Below are 24,599 nucleotides of genomic sequence, written 5' to 3' on the forward strand. Positions count from 1 at the left end.
TCGTATAAAGGGGGAAGGGGCTGAAAACAAAGAGGTTTTTGAGAAACAACATAACTTCCCAGTATACTTGCTCTGTTATAATGAGCTGCATTTCCAGTAGACATATTGCTATTTTACCCAGAATTTAAGCTTCGTGTTGCAGCTCAGTGAAGATCCTGGAGCCAGATTTTCAGCTGGTACAAAACAGAGTAGCTCCTGCTGGTCGTACTGTTTGAAATTAGGTAAGAGTACCCCCTTCCAAGGCATTCATTGCAGTTATGCATCGCACCCTCAAAGCACCTGATGTTGTCTTGAACACCAACCATAAGCTTCCTGTCCTGATCCAGCCCGCAAAGTCAAGAGCTCAGGAAGCAAATAAAACTGACTGCATAAATGCATTTTGTAGGCCACGGGAAAGAAAAAAAGTGTTCACGGAGCACATTTTATTTTCCATTGGTGCTTCTGGCAACCTCCTTCTACACATCATCATCATTGGAGAGACAAAACCCAGGCTCCCTGTTGCATACACAAGAAAGGGAGACTTCCCCTGTGCTCTGCTGCACTGTGAGCTGTAAATTTTTGAAGAGCTCTGCTATAATCTTTTACAGTCTGCAATCCCACCCTTCAGCTTAATGAAATGGAATGGTACAAATGCTCTCTGGACATTTCACTGCTGACAGTTACCCAAAGTTTGCTTCAGCTGTTACAATAAGGGTATTTTATTGTCTTTTCTTTTTTTCTCTTGTACAATTTCATGACTAACTATGTGTAAAATGGAAGGAATTTGACTATCCTTTCTTCATCCAGTTGGACACAAACTGGACTGGTTCCTTTAACTCACTTTTCAGCTGGCAGGAGCTTGCTTTCTGTTTTCTTTTAAATGTCAGAAAAGGTTAAATAGACTCTTCAAATCTGCAATAGATTTTGAAGACCTCTGGGGGTATAACCTTCATGAGAGAAACAGTTTATATTAGTTCAAACAACGAAGTTAAGTTCAAAACCTGGAAGGCAAGAAAAACAAACCTAAAATGTGTCTCACGTAAAATTTGGGGGGGGAGAAGAGAGGGGAGTTGGTTGTTTTGTTTTGTTTTAAAACTGATCTGATATAAGGAAAGAGGAGTGTTTGACTCTATAGCTTTCTTGATTTTTATTTTTATTTTTTCATTTGATTTATATTCAGTTACAGCTTGGAAATACGTGCAAGACATGCAGATCAAGGAGGTAGGTATCAGCAAGTGATTCCCATCATTTTCCAGTGTTTGCTTAATATGCTGCTTTACTGCAGGATTTTCAAAGGGACTGAGAACCTAGCTAGCCTGTCACATCTCTCCCCACTTGAAACAGAAAACAAATGCAAACACTGGGTCTAAAAAGCTTAAAGGAAAATTGGCAAGGACTTCAGCTTTCACAACTTGCTGAAAAATTCAGCATTCCTCATACCAGCGAAACTAGCTACCATCCCAACTCAGAGTTTGTTTGGCAGATATAATCTTTAATTTGGGAGGAGGGCAGGAGAGGAGAGTATAGAGAAGTGCTTGGATCCATATCTCAAGTTGCTTTTGCCTTGAAATCTGTAAGATGGTACCTTGTAGAGGAGTGAATGAGGATATGCATAGGTTTTGAACAGTGGTGAGCATTACATGACTAAGGCCTTAGCTTTCAAACTCCAAACATAGTCCAAGCTACCATGCAAATACACTAATACCAAATGCCTTCAGATTGAAAAATTGCTTGCCTTTTATTACTGCCAGCTACATGCAAGGATCTTACAAATACAGGGTGACCATGTTTTTAAGCTTGTTTGAACGCCTCTTCTCTTTTCCACTGACAATATTGTCCATAGGGAAAACAGAAAATTTTGTCTAGTGATGTGGAACATCCCAAGCCATTCTGTGGGATCCCAGTCAAATAATCAGAAGTCTTGTCTTTTAGATATAAAGATAAGACACGACTTACGAGCAGGAGTGCTTTGAAAATGCATCCGTGCTGCTTCCAGGTCACAACTGGACTATCACCCAGTGCTGAGCTCAAGTGCCCAAATGACACTGGCCACCTCTCTGCTCCTCAGTAGGGACCTCATTCCCACGAGCCCCACGCTTATGTTGCTCCATGCTTGTTCCTGCCTGTGCTGTCCTTAAAGAAGAGAAGCCCACACTGAGCTCCCAACAGGCATTTGGGTAGGGAGCAGTGGAGGGGAGTGAGGAAGCATCTGAGCAGACAGAGATCACGTTACAGCAGCACTAAGCCCCTCACCTCAGCACTGTTTCTGGTGCCAGGATCCTTTCCCAGTGCTTCCTTGCCTTAAGAAAAATGTAAAAAGTGGTTTAATTGGCCTCGGGCCTGTTATCATTTATGACAGCAGTGATCAGAAACAGGGTCCTTTAACAGCCCCAGTATTTAACGCATGCATTCACTTACGAGTAGAATGCTCCCTGTCTGTATGATTAATGTCATCTCAACATGTTCTATTAACAAAAAATATGAAGCACTTTGATTTTTTTCTCCTGTGTGACTGACAACATAAACACATTGTCAAAAGCACTGAACAGATGGTTAGGTGCTTAGGAAAGTCTGCTAGATTTAAAGTCGCTGGCCTTCAGTGAGTACTTAAACCACCACAGGCAGTAACTGAATGAAGGCTGTCCTTCATTTCCTCAGAGAGGGACGGAGTGAAACAGGGTGACACCTTGCAGCTTTCATACAGAAGTAATTCTGCATTCCCATCATCGTCTCTAGTGGCAAGTCAGCCTCTTATCTGAAGCTGATGGTCTAACATCAGCAGAGAATGGCACAAGGAACAGAGATGGCTATGTGGTGTGGCTTGGCAGCATGCAGAGAACAGAGCTGCACTACATACAGCAAGGATTCTTGCAGAGTGCCAGTATTTGCTCTTGAATCATACAGAGCAGCCTTCTCCATTGTACTTTGCTGGGAAGGATGTTCTGCTTGTGTCTCCCTTTTGTCCACACAACAAGCTTTAAGTGATCACCTGCCACTATCCTTGGGGCTGTCTGTCTTGGCAATCAAAACACTTTCTCATCATTTCCTAGAGATCATCACAGTTTCAACCTCCCCAGTGTCTTGTTTCACTTTTGGGTCTTTCAACAGCTTGAGTAATGAGTGTTGATCATCAGCTTCACTCCCACAACATGAATGAATTATTTGTGCAGAGATCTCTTAGCATGATGACAAATCTGCAGGGGCCTTAGTCTTCCTTTCTGCTACCTGAGGGAGGTTTGGTTCTTCTTGTTCACAGATTCCGATGGCATAGATCATCTTGTGCTCTCTCCAGAAGCTGGTATGGGTTTCATTATATACAGGGCTAAAAGCTGGTAGAATTAGCATTATATTCAGGCTATAAACAGAAAAGGAATAAAATACCAGAAGGAACCTGCAACCTTCCTTTCCCCTCTTCTGTTCTTTACTATGTAAACCAAACTATCCTCATTTCTCAAGCTCTACAGTCACTTCATGAATTCATGCATCCAAAAGGCAGTTTGCTCAGTTTCTTCTGAATGTTTTCCTGCAAATATTCTTGTCGGTTTCTCAACTGTAAGATTTTTAATTATAATTATTTTTTAATCTTGAATAACAAAGGTCTGAGATCTTTCAGTGCTAGTCCATTACCACCATTTGATTTATTGATCCTTTTTTTTTTTTTTTTTACAGTGAACCTTTCACCCCTAATGAGAAAATGTGGTAGCCTTTCATAGAGTGACTTGAATACTGTAGCATCTTTTCAGGTCCAGGCACTGTCTTAATGTCTCTCTTCCTTAGAACTCACTTCTGATGAACCAACAGAACCTATTTCAAATTTTTTTTTGCCCTCGTAGGGCTATTAATTTACCAAATTGGTATCAGTGATAAAATAAATAAATAAATAAATAAATAAATAATTGGTATGTAAGATAGCTTGATTAAAGAATTGTGGAAGAAATATCCTAAAAGCAAACCATTTTGTACAAAGGTCTCATCAAATAACCTTGATGTCTTTCTGTAGGGTACCCTACTGCTTAAGTCTGACTCCAAGGAATGAGATAAGTCAGCAGGAAAACTAGTACTGTTCCCAGTTGATCTCGCACTGCCATCCAACATCCTCTGTTAGAACAAGGTGGTAAAGATTTGTGATATAATATTTGATACTTGACACAGCTGAGAACCAGGCATGGCCATGGAGCTTTTGGTGTGGGCCCTCCAAACACATGGATATTAATGTAAAAAAAAAACTTCCCCATCACAGCAAAGTGGTTGTGTCCCCAGTGAGAAGACAGAAATCTTTTAAAATCTTAAGCAAAACTTCTAAGTATGGTTTTTGAAAATGGCAATCACAATCTAGTTACTGTATAGCAGTGTTAATTAAACACGGCTCATTAGAGAGCTCATTGGAGATGTTGTATGTTTGGATTACTGTCATTAGTTTTACTGAATTGTTAGTGCTCCATATTTTGATTTAAAACAAATGAGTATTGAACAATATATGCAAAAGGAACAAATTAAAAATTGACTGACAGATCTCAACATCCATGGGAAAAGACTGAATGACTGAATTTTTAGTGCTGCTCTTCTAGGACGAGGCTCATTTCAGATATGTAATTTCATCACTGATTTAGTAATAGATGTAAAATCCTTGCTGATGAAGGATACTGGGTGACACAAACATAGCTAGAGCAATGATTTATAGTGAAATTAATCATTAGTTTAATTCAAATGAAAATATTTCACTAAAAGTTTCTGCCTTAGGGAAAGCCAGTAAGTACATCATGCCTACAGAAAGACTATCCATCGGTACAAATGTTTTAGCTTAAGATAGAATTTAGCAAAAGGCTGTTCACTCTGATTATGAAAACAAGTTAAACAGGGTGGTTGAGGTCATAGGGTATGTTGAAAGAGAAGTAATATGGTAACAGATGATATTACCTCTTCAGATGACATTTACTGATGCCAGCTTGTTGCATTCAGTTCTGAATCCACACCTGAGAAAGGACGCAAAAAACAAGACTTTGCAGAATGAAACCACATGATTATTTTAGGTCTGGAGAAATCCCTGCACCATGGGAGAGTTAAGGAAATCAATCTGTTTAACTAATCATGAAGGCAACTGGGGAGACGAGAGGTGACTTGATTACTCTATAATTACCTTCCCAAGGAAAAAATAGCAGTTGCTAAAGAGGTCTTTAATTCAGCAGAGAAATGCAGAACAAGAACCAGTAGCTTGGAGTTGAATTAAAAGTTGGCATATTATTTAACAGTGAGGGGGAAGGGAGAAAAATAGGTTATTTGGAGTAATCCGCCTCCAGAAACAGTGAACCCTCTCTCATGCCTTGTCTTCTCCAAATAAGACTTGAGCATGTTTCTAGAACACTGTTTCTCTGAGCAGTGTTAACGGGTGTTACTAGATAGTGACTGGGGGAAAAAAACTGTAAGTTGTATTCATGAAATATATAGGCAGTCAAATCAGATAGCTCTAATGGTCTGGCCTAGATTCAGAGAATGTAAAACTAAGAACTGCCTGGTACTGAACAGGACTATGTGAGATGTTTTAGTTTCACAGTAGTACAGTAACCTTCTGAACAAATTATATTTGACCTCTGCATCCTGACTGTGGTTAATCCTCTTGGGAAAAATGCCTTAAAAGACATTCATTGAAAGTTTAGCTGCCAGGGTATTGATTGACTTACTGGTAGTTGAATAGGCTAAGACAAACCTTACAAAGTGATCTAGCACAGCTAATGCTTATTTATATGATTTATGTATTTATTTACTTATTTATTTCCTTCTTTCTTTGTTTTGTTTTGTTTTTTTTTTCCTTATTTACAGGTGGAAAACAATCAGAAATGAAAAGCTCAGCTGATTCTGCTGTAACAGTCTTAGTGGGGCTCTGACATTCTGGATTGCAGATACTGCTTGATGCAAACTGAAGCTTTAATGACAGTAGTTAATAACGTCTTTATCTGCTGCTAATAAATCCAATCTCTTATAGAAATTATTTTTGTTGTTGTTGTTGATATATCTTCCTGTTTTTGTGAATGTGTGCTGGGCTGAGGAAAGCCAAGAGCAAATAACTGGCTATTTCAATAGTATCTATCCAGAGTGTACTTTTGGGCTATCTTTGTTTTTCAGCTAAGTTTTTGGCTATAAATGTCTAAGACTTATCTTGCATGGAAAAAAAAATGTAGAAAGTGAATGGCCTTCTCAATACTCTTGAAGTATCATGTTAGCCTGGCCCATGCTTTGTTGCTTTCCACAGATACCCCTTTGATACCCCTTTTTCCCAACATGCTACTGTCTTTAGAGAAGCCACATTTTAGAAGCACTTTGTATTGAAAATGTTTTTACATTCTCTGAAAGTTCTTGGTGCTCATACCAAGATATGTGTGCACATCTCATCCCTAAAATCCACAAAGCGTTATTCATGACCTACTACTTTCCAAGGCATATGGGAGAAATAAAATGACTGGTTTCACTGATGTTGTTCCTTCCTAATCCATTCAGAACATTTTGAATTTGAGAGAGTTGTTGTTTTCTTGAGCAATTTAGTTTTTTCTGGTTGTTTTCCAAAAGCTAGGCAATTTTGGATAATCATCCATTTTCCAAACACACTAGTGCATGGTCAGACTGTGACCCGTCTCTCTGGAATAACTTGCAGGATGCGTTCTACTATTTTATCCAGCAGATGTGACACTGAGACATGTCTTCCATTTGCACTTGTTTATGCACTGTGATACACAGATAGAACTAGCCAACCAAATCTCTTTGTTTTAACTAGTCATAACAGTCATGAATGGATGGCTGGGCTACTAAGCACTTCTTACTTCAGGAGGCTTGGAGCTACGAACACTTTTAATACAAAAGTAAAACAATTTGTGATTTTTGAAAGTCTGATAGCTTACAGCCAAGGAGCATACTCCTGAACATCTGATTCCTTTTGTGACTGTCTAAACTTGTGATTCAGAGATGGACAAGATGAAGCCTGTTGATCCCTTCCTGTGTGATATTCATCCTGTCAAAGTTGTTTGAAAGTACAGCACATTCTATATACACTAGGAATGTACTCAACTCATGCATCTTTCGCTGTTGACAATACTATCCCCACCCAGCTCTTAAAATTAAATGATCTTTTGAACAAGTGTTGTAGATCTTGGCATTCTTCTAAACAGACCATGTCCATTTTTTGGCCAACTTCTTGTAATTATCATTGGCTCTTTTGTTTTTGTTTGGTACTTTAGATTTCTGGAGAATTTCCACAGTAATACAGAGAACATTTTTAGATTTATTTCTCTAGAAGGGTCAATGAGCCAAGGTAAAATAGGTGTAGTTGGTTTGAGAGATTTTGGCCCTGAAAGAGGCTGAGCAAGACTGAAAACACTACAGAAGTCTGCAGCATCAGGTTTAAAAAAATAAGAGCAGTCCGTAGCGCTATTAAAGAATTCGGTGCCATGCTTTAAAAGGTAAAATCAAATAATTCTGTGTGCCATATAAAGTTGAAAGGGAAGCAGTATCCAAAAGGGTTGGGTGACCAGTTTTGAAACACTGTTTGAATAAGATGGATGGATTGGAGCTTGCCGTACTTGGTTTGAGGCCAGGAATAATCTTTTCAAAGCTAGAAGTGCTTTTGATCTCTGCCTACTCCTCCTCATCGCTGTGAATCTCCAGGGATACAACCCTACCGTGCAATACAAGGGAAAGAAAATGTGCTTCAGAGGAGGGAGAGGAAAAAGGAGAAGGAAGCCAAAGAAATAGTATCTGAGAACAACACCGCTGCCTGTAATGACACTGACCCGCTGGTGCCAGTGGAAGAGTTTTGTAATATTTTTCCAGGTCTGCTCTTGTTTTTGATACTGGACTGTGGAGCTGGCTCAGTGATTGTGTACCACCCTCCACCCACTTCCAAGGATTTTGAGAATTGTTTCAGTTTGTATGGACCTGTGACTTGGAAGTAGACACAAAATGTTTTATGGAGCAAAAGTCCCATCAGGAAAAACGGAGCCAAATTGATGGGAGAATTGGCTCCATGGACAAATTGAGGAGTGGGGTCATTTTGTCACTATCTTTATCTCAGCTAGGAGATAGCTATCTTGGAGGTGTAATGCAACCTACAAACCTTGGAGGTTTGTAGAGTGCAACAGTCCCAGTGAGTGATTGGGAAGAAACAAAGGGGAATAATCCATAAAATGATTACAATAGAGGGCTCAGGAGGCACATGGTATTGTTTATAATGGAATTTATGCAGTTTAGTTGGAATGACATCTCAACTCTTGTTTTAAAAAAAATAAGTATCTTGTCTTTCAAGGACCACATTAGGCCTCTTCACTGCACAGTGCTTCTGAAACTACCCTAGCATTAATTTTGGGTCAGACTTAACTTGGAGAGAGTGCTGTATCCATGAGATTACTAAGACCACATCTCCAAGGCAGACCTCTCCGTGGAGGTCTGTCGTAGCCTGCAAAAGCGAGGAAATTAGAAGGCCTTTCTGGGAGCATACAGTCATATCTGGACACCTCTTCTCTACAATTCACTTGCCACTAAGACTGGGACAGAATCATGGCCTCCTGTTGGGTGGCATATCTTATGATGCATGGGAGATTTTAATAAGCTTTTTCTGTGAGTAATATAATCTCCTGGGACTGTGGATACAGGCTCAAGCCATGGAATAAATGTGGCTTTTTAGGCTTACAGTTGTCCTGAGCAACATTCTCCACTCAAAACCCCACCCTGCGCTTGCTGGCGGGAGAGTATAAACAGTCAGTTGGAAACTTCCTCTGGTTTCTTCCCATCCAATTCAGAAATTCCCAGAGTGGAGGTACCCAACAGCACCTCTGGCTGTGGCCACCACACAAACCACTTCTGAAAGGCACCATGGTCATGGCTACAAAGAAGCCTGCAGACCACTTGGGTCCCTGAAGCCCCACAAGGGAGCCAGCACCTCAGGGGCTATGGTGCCGAGCAAACTGCATAGATGCAGATTGTCTGTGCTGACTGAGGTGGGTCTCTGCTGTCTGAATTGTTGAAGGGCTAGCCATGCCCCTGTCAGACCTCACGTTCACATCTGGTTTCATTTGAAAGGCTATGCTCCTTTGTTCAGCACCCTGCTTTGCACACGCACTTACTCATGTTGTATACATGAATTGCCCGCTGTTCCTTCTCTGGTCCTCTGCACAAATCTAGCCTCGATTCCTGTCAATTCACCTTCGCTTGCTGATTGTCACAACATTATTAATTCTCCAGAAATGCTGTACTCTACTGTTTGTCTTCCTTTTGTGTCCAGAAAAATACGCTAATCTTCTCTGGGGGAAAAAAAAAAAAAAAAAAAAAAAGAGAGAGAGGAGAAGGAAAGGAAATGGAAGGAAATGGAAGGAAAGGAAAGGAAAGGAAAGGAAAGGAAAGGAAAGGAAAGGAAAGGAAAGGAAAGGAAAGGAAAGGAAAGGAAAGGAAAGGAAAGGAAAGGAAAGGAAAGGAAAGGAAAGGAAAGGAAAGGAAAGGAAAGGAAAGGAAAGGAAAGGAAAGGAAAGGAAAGGAAAGGAAAGGAAAGGAAAGGAAAGGAAAGGAAAGGAAAGGAAAGGAAAGGAAAGGAAAAAGAATTTGTTGATTCTTTAAGGGGAAGACAGGATTTCTTGAAGGGAAGGGGGGAGGGAGGAGAGAGAAAAGATTAAAGAAACCTTGTATTTGGCCTTGAAGGCTTTTCTCTTAAAGGTTTTATTAATTTGCTGACAATGTGAATTTACCAGCATCTCCATCAACACTCCACCCGCTCCACAGATCCTTTAGCCAACATTTAAAACCAAACTGAATTCTAGAGAAAACTCACAAGATGTATGGGGAAAAAAAAAATCAGCTTGTCAAACTTTATACTGATCAGTGGTTGTACAAAACAAAATGTCAGAAAACAATCTTCCCTCTCACTTTTCTTGTCAAAAAACACACCCTCCTGCCCTGCTCCCACCACCACCACCACTCGCACCTTAAAAATAAATGCAATAAAAAGCAAAAGAAAATAAACCCCTTTTGGACCACTTTGGAGAATGAAAGCTTTGAAAGCAAAACAATTCCATAAAATGATCCAACAGCAATTCAAAATAAGCTGGTCACACAGAATAAGCTGGGTTACAGCATTTGGAAAAACCACTGCATACGTTCCTACCCAAGGTCTGGTAAAGGGCAGCCGCAAATTGTCTGATCACAAAGAAGGAATTTCTCCCTCATTGGTTTGTGGCAAGTGTACGTGAGGCTACGAGTGATGTTCAAATGAGACAATCTGAGCTAGGCTCTACTAAGTGATCCTGTTGCAGTCTCTAGATTTAGTAGCAGTGAAAATGGAGTATGGAGAAAGAAGGAGACAGTACTATACCTGAAGTGAGACAGGAGCCAGTGTAGACAGAAGATGCCCAGGGTCAGCACTGAGCAGTAGGAAAGTCCTAACAGATGTTTTTAAGTATCCTGATAATGTTGGATAGGAAGAGGATGCTCAGATGTTAGCGTGGAGAGGTTTCCCATCCCCTACAGCTCTGAAGAACTAAGTCAATGGAAGAATTCATGAGAATTAACATTCTCCTTTTTGTGAGACCACTGGGGCTCAGTTATTGAAGGCACGGGGTATCTTCAATCCTCACTAACAATTCATCATGTCAAGGGAAGCTCAGTAGCAAACAGGAGACCCTCAGGTTCTTGCTGAAGTCACTGATATTGGCAGCATTCATTCTTTCAGGTTTGTTCACCAGGTGTAAAACAGTAAGAGAATTCTCCATGCTTTCTTACACATCTATGTGCAACCCTTAAAGCTTTCATGAGCTTGTATAAGATCAACCTATAAAGCAGAAATGGAATTAAGTGAAGCAAAAGCTGTGGTGCAGCATCATATGCATTGCATTTGGAATCCTCCGCTGTTTTGACTGCTAAATGGGAGGTGCTGTGATTAATCTGTGATTATGTGACTCACCATAATTATGTCTTGTTGAAATTGAATTTATTGAAGCATGAATCATTTCACCCAAATTGGAACTTAATTGCTCTAGTGCAGTAGAAGCCATTTCGCGTTTAGAGAAGAGGTCTTTATATTGGGTGAAACCTTCACCCCCATTCAAACAACAAAAAGATTTTGCATTGTGTCTTACAAGATGGTGAAACGTGTCTCTGAAATGGGAAGAGAAGCCGTCAACCCTTAAAGTTCTGTTTGAAGAGCTGGGAAATGTTCTACCAACCTGATGATGAAAAGCTGCTTTAGGCTAAGAAGGTATGTAAATATCAATTTGAGTCTGCGAGGCTGCCGTCGCTATTTGAATGCTGTATCATTCCCCTCAGCCACAGACCTCCCACTGCTTCACTGTTTTTTCTGGGCACATGCTCGCCAGGGCTGGTGTATGCCCACAATAAACCTGTAATTTCATCAGTAAGAGTAGACTAGAGAAATACAGCAAAGATGAGCCTGGCATTCCTGCTTTGGACAACACATCCAGGAGGTTGGAGTATGTGGTAGTCCTGTGGCGTGTCTCTCAACCAGAAGCCCTGTATAACACAGAGAAACCTAAGGTCAACTTGGATTATTTCCCTCATTTTAAAGGAAGAGATCCACAGTTTGTATTCAGTTGTTTGGATTTTTGGATGGAGAAGGCTTTTTTTAAATGGTAATTTTTATGGGTAGACTTTTTGTTCTTTTTTTTTTTTTTTTAAACAGAAAGCCACATTCATTGAAACAGTCTTTGTATTCAGTTTGAGGAAAAAATTTACATATTCTCCTCTGATGTAAAATGGACCCTTTTTCCTAAGCAGATTTTAGTATAATTATTGCTAGCATACATGAAGAAGGATAAACAATGGTTCTCTGGGGTAAGGAGTTTTTTTACAGTTGTTAAATTTCCTGCTCTATTTTTAAAATTCCTGCTGCTGCTGTTGTCTATAGCACAGCAGTAGCAAAGACCCACAATAGCAGTTAAGGTTGAAATGGGGATGAAAATTGCTATTGAAAACAAAACCAAAGCTAGGAAATACTTTGCAGTCCATAATGGCCAACCAGACAGAAGAATTATATAGGGCAAAAAATGGGGAAAATTTGCTCCTAGATTTCCCACTACATGGCTATTCAGAGATTTGTCACTAGCTTCTGGAAAAAAAAAAAGGAAAGAATCCTTCTTCATATCACTCGACCTCAGTGCTCTATGTTGGTACTATTGTTTCCCCCCAACTATATTTAGTCAATGGGAAAGTGATGAAGGAGTCCCATCTGGTACATCAGAGGATGCCTTTTTGTTGGGATCACATCTGGTTTACGTTCACACTGAGTCTTGGAAGGGAGATGTGGAGCCAGGGTATTTGCTTGGCTATTACAAAATTGTTACTTATTTCTAGCAAGGCACCCTTGAAAGCAAATATTCAGTGCAAAAGAGATGGGCTTTACAGACATTGAAAGGGAAAGAGATTGGGGGGGGGGGGGGTGGGAGGACACAACACTCTGAATGTGTCTGTCATATGTGATGAATTAGTTATCAAAAAGGTTTCCTGTTCAAGAGGAGAGGCTGTGTAAGGTATTAGCATCAGAATGCTAATCTTCTCTTCAGAAACTGCCTCTCTAGAGAGGGCTTTTACTGACCCTGTCAAACAACTTTCCAGTTTTCAGTTTGTTACTGGAAACACTGGTTCTTGTGTTGGTCATACACAATCCTTTCATTTTTTCAAAGACTCAGCCTGTTGACATCTATGACAATCATTTTATCCCCAGACTTCCTGCAATCTGGAGATTTGTCCCATCATGGTTTCTGGCAGAGACTTTTCTTTCGTCTACTTTTGGGTTTTTTTTGGAGAGAGGGAGACACTTCAAGTTTTTTCATTGCCAAAAATAGGTTTTCAGGACACAATATATGGCACTTTATGCATGCAGAGATGACAAGAGAAAACCTTTTGTCTAGAATTCCAACTTCAAACCATTGTCAACCACTATCTGTATTTTCTGAGGTCCATCCATTCACAGCCAGAATGGTACAAAAAACTTTTGAAATTAATCTCAAGCATGCTGCTAGATCAGACCTCTTCCCACCCTTGTGTTCATTTCTGGTTTGACATTGCTGTATGTCTTATATTTCAGGGAGGGTGTAAAGTCAACCATGCTCCAGGAGGACACACAATTTCAGATCTGAGGCTCAGAAACCAGTCTCTGCATTCCCCTGTCCACTGAGTAGCACACAGTCCCTGAGCAAATGGACATCCATGGCTTGCAAGAGGATGCAATAGATATGAGTCCCTAAGACTGGGACAAGCACCTGTTCTTTATCTTAGCACAATATTTGATATTTTTTCTCTGGTTCTCTGCACCTGCCAGGTGGAGTTTAGAGCTGTAGACAGGCTGTACAAATGCACAGGGAGTAGAAGTGCTAGCAGCATTGTGGGCCAAAGAGTCAGAGAGGCAAAGATGGTAGTAAAGGAGAACTTCTAAAGTCATTGTACTACTTCATCACCAAGCAGATCTGTGGATACCTCACCTTTACGTAGTAGGAGGAATGCAGAAACAATGACATTTCAGGATCAAGATAGTAAATCACTTTTCATATAATGATCTGGCATTTCTCAGAGATGTTTTGGCCCTTCTTGGGTCACCAGTCAGGCACTGTAGCTGCTGAGGGAGCTTACTATGGAGGATGGCTTCTATGCTCTTTCCAGACTGTGCAATAAATAAATAAATAAATTAATAAGGTAAATCCTTTTTTAATAATTCTATTCTTCGTGTTTGGATGACTTTTTAGTTTTAAATATCTTAAAGTTATATAACTTGTTATAAATTTATATCTATCTATCCATTTATCTATTTGTCCATCTGTATTTGTTAAAAAACATACAAACCTTACCACCAATGTTTTGCTGTTATTATCCTGCTTTCCTTTCTGCTTTTTACCACATAAACAAAAAACATTTTAGAAAGCCCTCAGGAAAAGTCCCTCCAGAAGACATTTAAAGAAAGAAAAAGCAAGTTTATTTTCTTTTTAACCCTCCCATTATTTTTCTGAAAGTTGCTACTCTCCTCTCCATCACCCCTGCAGATGTCTCCACCAAATCAAAACTTTTACTCTAGAGTGGCTTCCTCAGGAAACTGGGTTTAATGTGATCATGTTGTTTATGTGTCAGCCCATACAACCTCCAGCTAACAGCTTTGTAACCTGACAGGCAGGGGAGAACGCCTAAAAATATTGTGCCTATCATATTTCATCAAAATAAGCAAGTGGAGAAAGGAGAGAGACTCTCTTGCTTGGGGATCACACCTTTTATTGAACACTGGAGAATCCATGCAAGTCAGAGCTTTTGGAAACGAGCTTTCATTTCTTCCTCTGCTTATGGAACTACTTTGTCTGTGGGCTGTCACTGCTCTCCCTAATTACAGTCCCTTCCCCTGGGCTGTATCGCTTTTTCAGCAAGTGTGAAATATTGTCTTGGAATCCATCATCTCACGATTCACCTTGGGTCTGGCCTGGAGGATTGTGCAATTTCTGCGGTCTGCTCCAGTGCAAACAGGAAAAAGAATCCGAGCCTCGGTTTTTACAATGTGCAGCTTGCGTGCAGGAAACGGATCGACTCAGCAGCATCTCTGGGACATTTATTGCTCTCTGCTCTCTCGCCAGCAAGGCCTGGGCCATTAGCTCTGCTGGCGGACAGCTCTGAACCATTGGCGTTCGTTGGGCCTCTGGTGGCCCATCATCCTGCTGGAGGTCAGCTGGAACAGGGCTGGAGGAGTCTGCAGGCGCTGCTTGGGAAATAGGGGACGGCTTCTTCCTCTTCCAGAGAGGCAATGTGAACAAGTGTGATGCTCCTGCTTCTCCTTCACATCATCCTGACCTGCTCCAAGTTACAAGCTCGATCCGTTCGTTTGTTTTTGATGGCAGCCCTAAATCAAGCGCTAATGGCACAGCCAGCTGCAGTCTAGTGAAGATCATTGGATCATCCATCCTTACTCAAAGGACCTGCTTTCCTCACCCACCTGCTACATTTTCCACCCAGATCAGCTGCAACTTTCTGCTTTGGTCTTGCACCTTCTGAGGATGACGTTTCCTTCTGTGGACTGAGATAGAGCCTTGGCGCACTAGGTTGAAGTCTTCAGCTTTTTTATTAAGGCACTTGCCCTCAGATGGGATGAATCCCCATCCTGCCTGCAGTTGTGTTTCTATAGTCATTGATACTATACAAATCAATCCTACAGCTCACTAGTGAGCAGCTCATGCCAGGTAAAACATGCAATCCTTAAAAAAGTCTTTCTCCCACACTTTTCTTGCTGTCCAAATCCAGCAAGGAATAGTTTCTTTTTCTGAATTAATCTTAGTTTCCAGTGACATGTTTTCTTCTCAGTTAACTTTACTCAGAGAGGAAATGGTTTAATCCTTGCTATATTCTGAAGGCGAGGAATTTGCCCAGTAATCTGACCCACCATGCAGATGTTCAATGATGGGACATCTGGTGGGACACATGGAGATGCAGCACTGATATTTTGGGATTCCCCCAACTGGCTTTCTAGACTCCATCCTCTGGCACTGAGTCGCTGAACTGGGTCACTCCTTCCCAATAAGTCCCTTTCTCCCTCTCTAGATGTTGGTTTCTCTGCATTTTATTAACTGCATTGAGGTTATGAGCCCACAGGAGAATATATTGCCTGGGACCGCAAATCCCAGAAGGCAATGCATTGGTGAAGCATGACAGGAAGTCTTGGTAGGACCTCAGAGGAAGGGATCCTATACAGGCAGTCTCAGAACTGAAGTGTTTTCGTTGTTTACATGTTAAATGTCAAAGAAGGATATTTTGACATTTACAAATAATAATAAAAAATAGCTTTTGACATTTCCGCAGAATAAGAATTATGGATTTATTTTTTTTTCTTTAACCTCGTGTTTTGGAACCTAAAGCAAATTTGAAAATGTCAGACTTTCCCAAGGGTTGGAGATTCAGAATTTTTTCTCAGCTGTAGTTGTGATGCTTGGGATTACCTCTGGTAGCCAAGGGATCCACAGCCCGAACAGTGCAGCACTCTGCAGGCTCAGGCAGAGAAGAAGAATTTCCTCTCTTTGTTCTGTATTTTGAAAGACCTCATTTTTAAATCCATTCCTCCATTATCTGTTACAGTTTTGCAAACTAGGCAATTCCATCCAATAGCTTTTTTCTTTACTACGGAGCAGTCTGACTGCTTAACCCTGCCTAAAACCAGGAGTGTAAAATTCTTAAGGAAATAAAATTTAATAAATAAATAAATAAATATATAAAAAGAGAGAGAGAGATTAGTGCTCCAGTTGGGACCAGCTATGATATTTCTCCTTCTACAGTTCAGACTGAGGTTGTGTCTACCCTGTGACCACCCCTGGCTGGGGCACAAAGATCTGAATTCTGAAAAATGAACAACATTTTTCCTGGATATTTCATATACCACCTCACTAAAGGGACAGTTTTTGATGCCAGCTTCTACCCTGTCAGCAGAAAGTGTGTTACACTAAGGAAAAACTGAAAAGCAATGAGAATTGGCAGACTATTAAACAGAAACCAAACATGAGAGACACAAGTCATTATCCAGAGGATCTGCTAATACATTCACATGTCAAGTTTTTATTAAACAAGATTTGGATTTGATACTGCAGGCCCAAGGGAGCTTCTATCTGACAAAACTTTATGCTTTTCAAGAAAAGGGGAGTAGATGGGGGAATAGAAAATGTCACTGAGACAACTTTAAAAAGAGGCTGTGAATACGTTCCCTTGCACTAGGAGGTCGGAGCACTAAGCTGATTGCCTTTGGACTTGGTAGTGTAAGGAAAACATGTCTGAGACTTGTGATCCTGACCTGTGGGGGACTGTTGAAGTTCAGGCATGTGCCACTGCAAACAGGCTGTCCTCTGAGATGTGCCACATCAAGGTCTAATGCACTCAGTTATGGCTTTAGCCTTGAACAGGAAGTCTGGCAGGATGCACAGGGCCACACCAAAAAGCTCTTGATCCTGAGGCCTGGTCTGTCTGGTGATGTTGACCAGTGACAGCTGCTCCGAGATAAGCGCCAAGAAACCTCATGAGCAAAAGCCACGGGTTATGGGGAGACTTTTTGATAGTCAGAATGGTTTTCACCCCGCAACTGCAGGACGTATTTCATTTTTGTTTTAAAGTTTCACTGTTGCAATCCCAGATGCTAAAGCTCTTACTGAAGATGACAAAACTTTGGTTGACAACCATGGCTCTGTGACGGTGAGATACACAGACTCAAGTTCTACAGATAGCCTAGGAAAAGCCAGTCGAGCATATATATATATCCAAAGAAAAAGTAAGTAAGGTGACACAATCTAATGGGAATCATCAGAAAGGTCAGTAACGGCACAAGGGTTACCACCATCTACCCTTAGGGAATAACAATGGCTGCAAACAAGCATCTGACATGGTCTTGCCGACTACTTGATAATTTACTAGTGCTGGCTCCAGACCACATTCCTCTCAGGGTGTGAGTAAGCAGGAAAGGATATCGCATGTTGTTGAAATCCAGTAGGACTGTCAGAAGCTCCTGGAAACAGCTTTGCCTACACAGAGGCATGCAGAATGGTTCACCTGAATTAACTAGTGGGTTGAATTTAGAGTTGGTGGTTAAACTGCATTGAACCCCTGGATAGACTATCTCATTTGGAATTAATGTGGCTTCCATCTGATTTACCTTAATTCACTTTGGAACTGAAGTTAATGACTTAAATCTTAGGAAGGAAAAAAAAAAAAAAAAAAGTTCCTGTAAGATGGTATTTTAATGATCTTGGGGAACAATGGACTTGTCAAAGTTATTTTGAGTTAAATAATCTGTTTGAAAAAAAAAATTAAAAAAAGCTAATACAGATTCATTTTTTCTTGAATGTCTCTTTGCAAATAAATCTGTTCAGATAATGGCTTTCTCATTCTGTGAAACTTTCTGAGACTTCAAAAATTTTTTCATGTCCCACCACAGGATAAACCCAAACCCTTTTGTAGTGGTTTTTGTTCATTTAGTTGAGATTTTTGGGGTTTTCTCTCTCTCTTCCCTCCCTCCCTCTGAACAAACAAACAAAAACAGTCTCTCCTCTCTGGAAAAGAGTCAGCTGACTAAAATAGCAAAGAGATCAGCTGGGAGGGAACCATTACCCCTGTGAAGTCAACAGAGGCTTAAGATGATCTTTCAACTGTTTATAATTATGAATGAGGTGGTAAGACCCCAAAATATCATCCTCCTAGTCTGAGACTTGGTCACGCTTATTCCAAGACATATATCCTCTGTATCAACAACTATTCTGAACTGAAAGCATCTAGATTTGATCAGAATTCCATCATCAGCATGAGAAACCTGCCTTTATTGAATGTTTGGGTTTGTTTTATTTTACAGTAATGCTTTCTTGCAAAAAGATGTGGGGGAAGAAGGTTGAAACAGCAACATTTTCTAATGACAATATATTTAGTCAAACAATCCTGGCTGTCTGCAAAATACCATTTCCTGCACTGTGACCTTTATATGTTTCTACTGGCTACCTCAAGGGCTTCACTTACATGTCTGCTTTTTTGGTCCCCTCTTGTTGCACAGCCTAAACAATCCCACTCTCTGGGAGATTTACGAAATGCATTTATCCATCATCCAGATTGAATCAAGGGGCTGTCCTGTCACATGCTTCAAATGACCTGGACCTGAAGCAAGAATGTAACAAGAGTAAGGAAACCCAAGATAATGGGCTAAGTGATGTCAAGTGAGTCTAGACAAAGTGAAGTCTAGACATCTGAATCCTTAGGCTTGTTAAAGATTGTTAGGTTTAGGATCTCATTCCTAATTTGCCACTGATTTCTGAAGGACTGATGCACCCAGAATTGTTTGGGGGATTCTTTTTCTGATAGCTAGGTGTTATCCCTGTTAGGGCCCATATAGCCAAAATAAATTAATGCTGATTCCTTAGCATGAAGTTTAGACCATAAATGAAGAGAACTCATATGGAGTCCAACAATCAAACTTATTTCACAAACTACAGTGATGAAGGAAAAGAAGTTATGAGCATTTGAATTCAGAACTTGGATCTGAGAGCAACAGTAGTACAAGGAACATAACCATTAAAATTCGTGGCAACTCATACCAGCTGCTGATGTATCCTGGTGAATGAAGTTGTAGAAATTCATCTTCTCTTCCCAACATGCATAATGAATCAAGGGTGTAAGCAAGCATATCTGAGAAGTAGCTTCTCAGTGAAAATCACCAAAGAAAGCAGCTTGCCAAAAACACCTGGCTTGCCAAAGCCAATAGCTTGAAGTCAGATGAAGACAAAACAGCATCACCTCCACAGGTCCGTGATTTTGGGTTATTTCAGTTGTATTGAAGGAGTCTTGCTGCATCCTCACTGCCGAGAACTGGTGGGTCTTTGTTGATGGGTTTGAGCAATACCTAATCACCGCTCTGCAACTAGCTTGGTGACAGCTACAAATGGTCCTAGAAAAGGAAATTTGTCAGAAATTTGATCAGCTCACACTTCTGCCTGTTTTGAGGAAGGTAACATCTTGTATCTAGCAACATCCCAACACTGTTGACTAGGGCCCTGACTTTTGAGGGAGAGATGATATTTGCAGAACAACGGGGGATTTAATGAGGCACCTTCACGCTGTTGCTCTAATAGAGTCCAGCTGCAGCTTCCCCAAGGAGTAACACCTGTGTGGTGTATCTTTACATAGTACACCTTGGTACTTTGGATAAAGCCTTTTCTGTGTCCTGAGCTCTGAGAATATGGGCCCCAGAAGACCAAGGAAGTTATGCAAATGTGGTTTAACCAAAAGGCACCTATATCCATGGTGAGAGGTTCACCCCGCCAGGTCTTTTCAGGGATGCAAACACATGTTATGTCACATTGTACCATGTCCTCACTCAGTTATCCTCTACATTAGCCTATGACTCCATCCAGCTGTGTGTTTTTCCATGAATTTTTCACTGGAAAAGGAGTCTTTGGGTCACTGAAATTAAAACTAGAATAGTGCATGAGAGCGCCTGTACTTGGGGGAGACCCATAAACTCTCAGCAGGGGTTGAGAATGGGGGAACTTGTTTGGATAGCTGGGGCAATTGCTTATTCAATGCATTCCTCTGTGTCCATGGCCAGTTTACAGTATTCTTTAAAACCTCCGGTAAACTTGATGAGGAAGCAGGAATAGAAACAAGACTGGAATTCCCAAGCAGGTTGAGGGTAAAATTTCAATCTGCTGCATTATTGGAGAACACATGAAGGAACAGGTCAATGTTCGTGAGACAGAACTAGCAAGTTACGAGCTCAATTAATACACATTTTTTTGAGAGAAAGAATGAGAGAGAGAGAGAGAGAGAGAGAAAGAAGAGAGGAAGGAAGGAAGGAAGGAAGGAAGGAAGGAAGGAAGGAAGGAAGGAAGGAAGGAAGGAAGGAAGGAAGGAAGGAAGGAAGGAAGGAAGGAAGGAAGGAAGGAAGGAAGGAAGGAAGGAAGGAAGGAAGGAAGGGAGGGAAGGAGGGAGAGAGGGAGGGAAAAGAAAGAGAGAAAGAGAAGAAAGAGAAGAAAGAGAGGAAAGAGAGAAAGAAAGAGAGAAAGAAAGAGAAAGAGAGAAAGAGAGAAAGAAAGAGAGAGAGAAAGAGAAAGAAAGAGAGAAGAGAGAAAGAGAAAGAGAGAAAGAAAGAGAGAAGAAAGAAAGAGAGAAAGAGAGAAAGAGAGAAGAGAAAGAGAGAGAGAAAGAGAGAAAGAGAGAAAGAGAGAAAGAGAGAAAGAGAGAAAGAAAGAGAGAAAGAGAGAAAGAGAGAAAGAAAGAGAGAAAGAAAGAGAGAAAGAGAGAAAGAGAGAAAGAGGAGAAAGAGAAGGAGAGAAAGAAAAGAGAGAAAGAAAGAGAGAAAGAAAGAGAGAAAGAAAGAGAGAAAGAAGAGAAAGAGAGAAAGAAAGAGAGAAAGAGAGAAAGAAAGAGAGAAAGAGAGAAAGAGAGAAAGAGAGAAAGAGAGAAAGAAGAGAAAGAGAGAAAGAGAGAAAGAGAGAAAGAGAGAAGAGAAAGAGAAAGAAAGAAAGAAAGAAGAAGAAAGAAAGAAAGAAAGAAAGAAGAAAGAAAGAAAGAAAGAAAGAAAGAAAGAAAGAAAGAATATTCAGAGCCAAACTTTTAGGAAAGACCACAGAGAATTAACCTTGCAAAGTCTTGCTAATAAGAGTCTGGAGACCCTTCCATATGTACTCTCATCTTCTCCCCCCGGTCTGTGCTGAAAACCTACCCTCTGAGGGTTATCTGAATGCTGCTAACAGGAAGGCAGCTAAACATTTGTCTTGAAGCAAGGACAGAAAGAAAAATGAAGCAGGGTTTTTCTTCTCCTCCCCATAAAACTTGAGCACTTATATTCAGAGTGAATACAGACAGCCCTGGGACCTGTATAAAGGAGTAGCAACTGGCTGTAAGCACCATAACTTGCAGCACATCCCACACTAAAATGGGGATAGCTAGGGAATAACAAAAATAGACTAATAGAATGAGCCTGGTCTAGCAAATTCCCAACACCCAGCTCGGGGAGATGTGAAAAGTAAAAGGGAATTAATTGAAGAGGATGGAATGAGATCTCTGTGGCCAGATGAGGGAGAAAAAATGTAAGGGGAGAATGGGAGTGCATAAAAGCATTTGATGTCTTCCAGTAAATCTTGCAACATTTGCTCATCAGGAGCAGTTCAGTTCTACACAGACTGCTGTTGTCTGTGACTTGCCCCTTTCTCTTGATGCTTCCTCCTAGGGATGCTCGCTGAATGAGCGCTTTTGTTTTCCATTGGCTTACGCTCAGGAAGGAAAGAGGACGTACCCTCCTTGTATTCAGTTATTGTGGTGGGGAAGGAAAGCAAGAGGAATGTTTGAATCTGTGAGGCAAAAGTAGCACGTTTCAAATGATCTGACTGGCTCAGATGAGCCCTCTCCTGGGTGTAAAATATTTGCCCAGGCTTACTTTACATCTCAGGTGTTTGCCAGTTCGCTGTACAACTCTTTGTGTGCCTCTTCAAGCACAACTGAGTGACCTTTGAAGCGCAGTCATGAATCTTATTTCTCTGCAATTTGAGCCCATGGAAATTGAAACCCACGGGAGTCCATAGTGCAAACCATTGCACATACAACTTGAGGGCATCAGATCCAAACTTCTCTGAATTTCTAGAGGGAAGGTTTGGATGTAAGGCTGTGGAAGGGCGACTATACCTTATGAAGATCATGTACATAAAGATCTCAAAGGTATCAAAGATATCAAAGATATCAAAACTTTGATATCAAAGATGTTGATATCAAGTGGGTGATTTTTCATTCTCCTAATATGTCACTGAGCTTGGAGAAGAGAGTCAGATTTCCCAGATTCTGTGGAAATTTTGCTATAAATTGGAGAAAATATGCGCAAATTCTGCCTAACCAAAATTTCTGCCTGGCAGATATTCCAAAACAGTTCTTAATTTTTTTTGTTATTACTGTTCAATGAGAATTTGATTATTGATTTTTGCTTTGCTCTGAATGTGTATTAACCTGAAGAGCTTAAATACTATGTTCCCTTCTAGGTATTACCTCTAATGACTTCACAGTCCTACAAAGGAGGCTGTCCGTGCCTGTTGAATGTGTTCCCAACACTGTTTTCCCAGCATTGTTTATAGGTTCTTTTCTTTAACAGAAACAAACAAACAAACAAAAAAGCCATTGGTTTAATAAGAGAAACAAAGAGAGCTCCTCAAGCTCTGTTATTTGCTAAATAAGAGCAATTAAAGATAGGACCATATATTTTGCTTGTTCCCTGTCCCTTCATAAATAAAAATACTTCAAACCAGGTTCTTACAGGAGAGTTACAATATAGACCTTTGCACCCTGCAGTCAGAGACAATGCACACAAGTTTGATCTCTCAGGCTATCATCACCTCCAACTAAAATGATTTCCAATTTACTCAAAGGCAATGCTAGCTGGAAAGACAAAAAGAGAAGAGTTTATTTTTGTCTTTTGCTTTTTTTTTTTTTTTTCTTATTTAAGCTTTTTCAAAGAATAAATCTTCATTTTGGGGGTGGAAATTCCTCCTGGCACTTGGTTCAGAGGACATAAAGGGGAAAAAAATACACCCTGTCTATTTTTATTTTTAAATAATTAATGTGGTTTAATTGGTCACTTCACAGGAATGCTTCGGCCTGTTTGGTGCTGATGGAATTGTGGTGAGGTTAAAGAAAAGAGGAGGTTCAGCGTGTACACAAACTGTCCAGTTTATGAGGCATCTGGTGCTGGTATGAAAAATAAAATATGGCCATCATGCATGATGTGCCTCAGCTTTACTGATGTGAATCCAGACACTATAAACCACACATGCGAATCGTCCTGAAAGCTACTTAAGCACGATTTGGTGAGCCCAAAATCAATGAAGAAAACCATGACCTTGTGATAGCAGGAGACAGGTGAATCTCCCATTGTCATTTTTCAGTTTTTTGAGAAAGGGCTGGTGTTGGGGATTTCATTGGACAGTAAGAGGACACGATATTGTGTAAACGTGTGAAAATGCAACTTTTTCTGTCACACGTAGCTTGAGAATAGCATCAAACGTGACAGCCATAAAGTCATTGAAGACTGAGGGAAAACACGCGAAAGGTGTACCTAGCACAGCCAGGTTGCAAGGTGGTGGGTCTGACAGACTGGTGTCCAGATGTGAGACGTGAGCCTTCTTCTCATGGGGGTGTGATGCAGCTGTGCACCATTAGACTTGCCTGTGAATGCGTGCCCAAAGCCAGGAACACTTATACCCGAGAAGCAGTCTGGTAGTTGAACACCTCCAGATGGATCATTTCACTAAATTCCTTCCAGTTGAGACTTGACCTAGGCCAGGTTTTAAGCACTTTCTTGCGTAAGCACAGTTTGCAAGCACAAATGTGTGTTTTGGGCATACTGTGTTGGATGCACATGCTCTCTGCTTGAACACAGGGGATTTTGCAGGGCAAGACCTTTTAATTGCTCTATTTCCTTCTAATGGGTCTGTTGCTCTGCAAGTAGCATTTGCATCTGTCCTGCAAATTCTCTGCTAGAGTCCTGTTCTGAAACAACGCACTTATACATGGGCTAGAGTCTCTTTTCAGACAATAAGCCAACAAGTCTTACAATGCAACTATATTTTAGACTGTGCCAAGTGTATTTTAGACTGTGTACCATTCCACATCAAAAGATGACTGACGCCTTCACAGTCTGTGAGGTGATCTACTGAGCTGGAAGACAAAAATAGATGCAATCTGAAGCTTGTCCATAAGGAAGCCAAGTATTTGAAATGGATGACATTGTCTCTCTGGTTGCTCTCTGGTCTACTGAATGAGAGCTGTATAGATGTAGCCAAAACAGGGTGGGGGACAATAAGCTGCCTGTGCCCAGTGTGAATGAGAAGTTACCTAAAATATCAAGATGGGGTATCTGCATCCCCATTAGGACCAAGAAAAGCTGAAACAGACCTCAAACTATCATCTGTCTATCCAAATGAAAACCTGAGTATATGAACTTGCAGAATGCTCTTCAGAGTCATTTCGGGCTATTATTCCTGATCTCAGCATCTTTTTTTATTATTATTTGGCCTTTTCCTTTATAATATCAGCAATAAAATCTAGTCACAGCAGTATCCTTTCATCCTGCTAGGATATCCTGAAAGGCTTATGCAGTTTAA

General features: G+C 40.7%; 1 long non-coding RNA gene across 2 annotated transcripts in view; it reads left to right on the forward strand.

The window, feature by feature from the left end:
* Positions 1 to 24,599, forward strand: part of LOC137858841 (uncharacterized) — a 61,258-nt gene that overhangs the window by 17,495 nt on the left and 19,164 nt on the right. The window contains exons 2-3 of one of the 2 annotated variants that reach the window (XR_011098050.1): positions 11,091 to 11,206; positions 23,083 to 23,213. This is a non-coding gene — a long non-coding RNA (uncharacterized lncRNA). Of the gene's footprint in view, positions 1 to 11,090; positions 11,207 to 23,082; positions 23,214 to 24,599 lie in introns of those variants that run through there. The other variant, XR_011098051.1, reaches the window with a different exon arrangement.

Source organism: Anas acuta, chromosome 6 (genome assembly GCF_963932015.1).
Source record: "Anas acuta chromosome 6, bAnaAcu1.1, whole genome shotgun sequence".
NCBI classification, from domain to species: domain Eukaryota; kingdom Metazoa; phylum Chordata; class Aves; order Anseriformes; family Anatidae; genus Anas; species Anas acuta.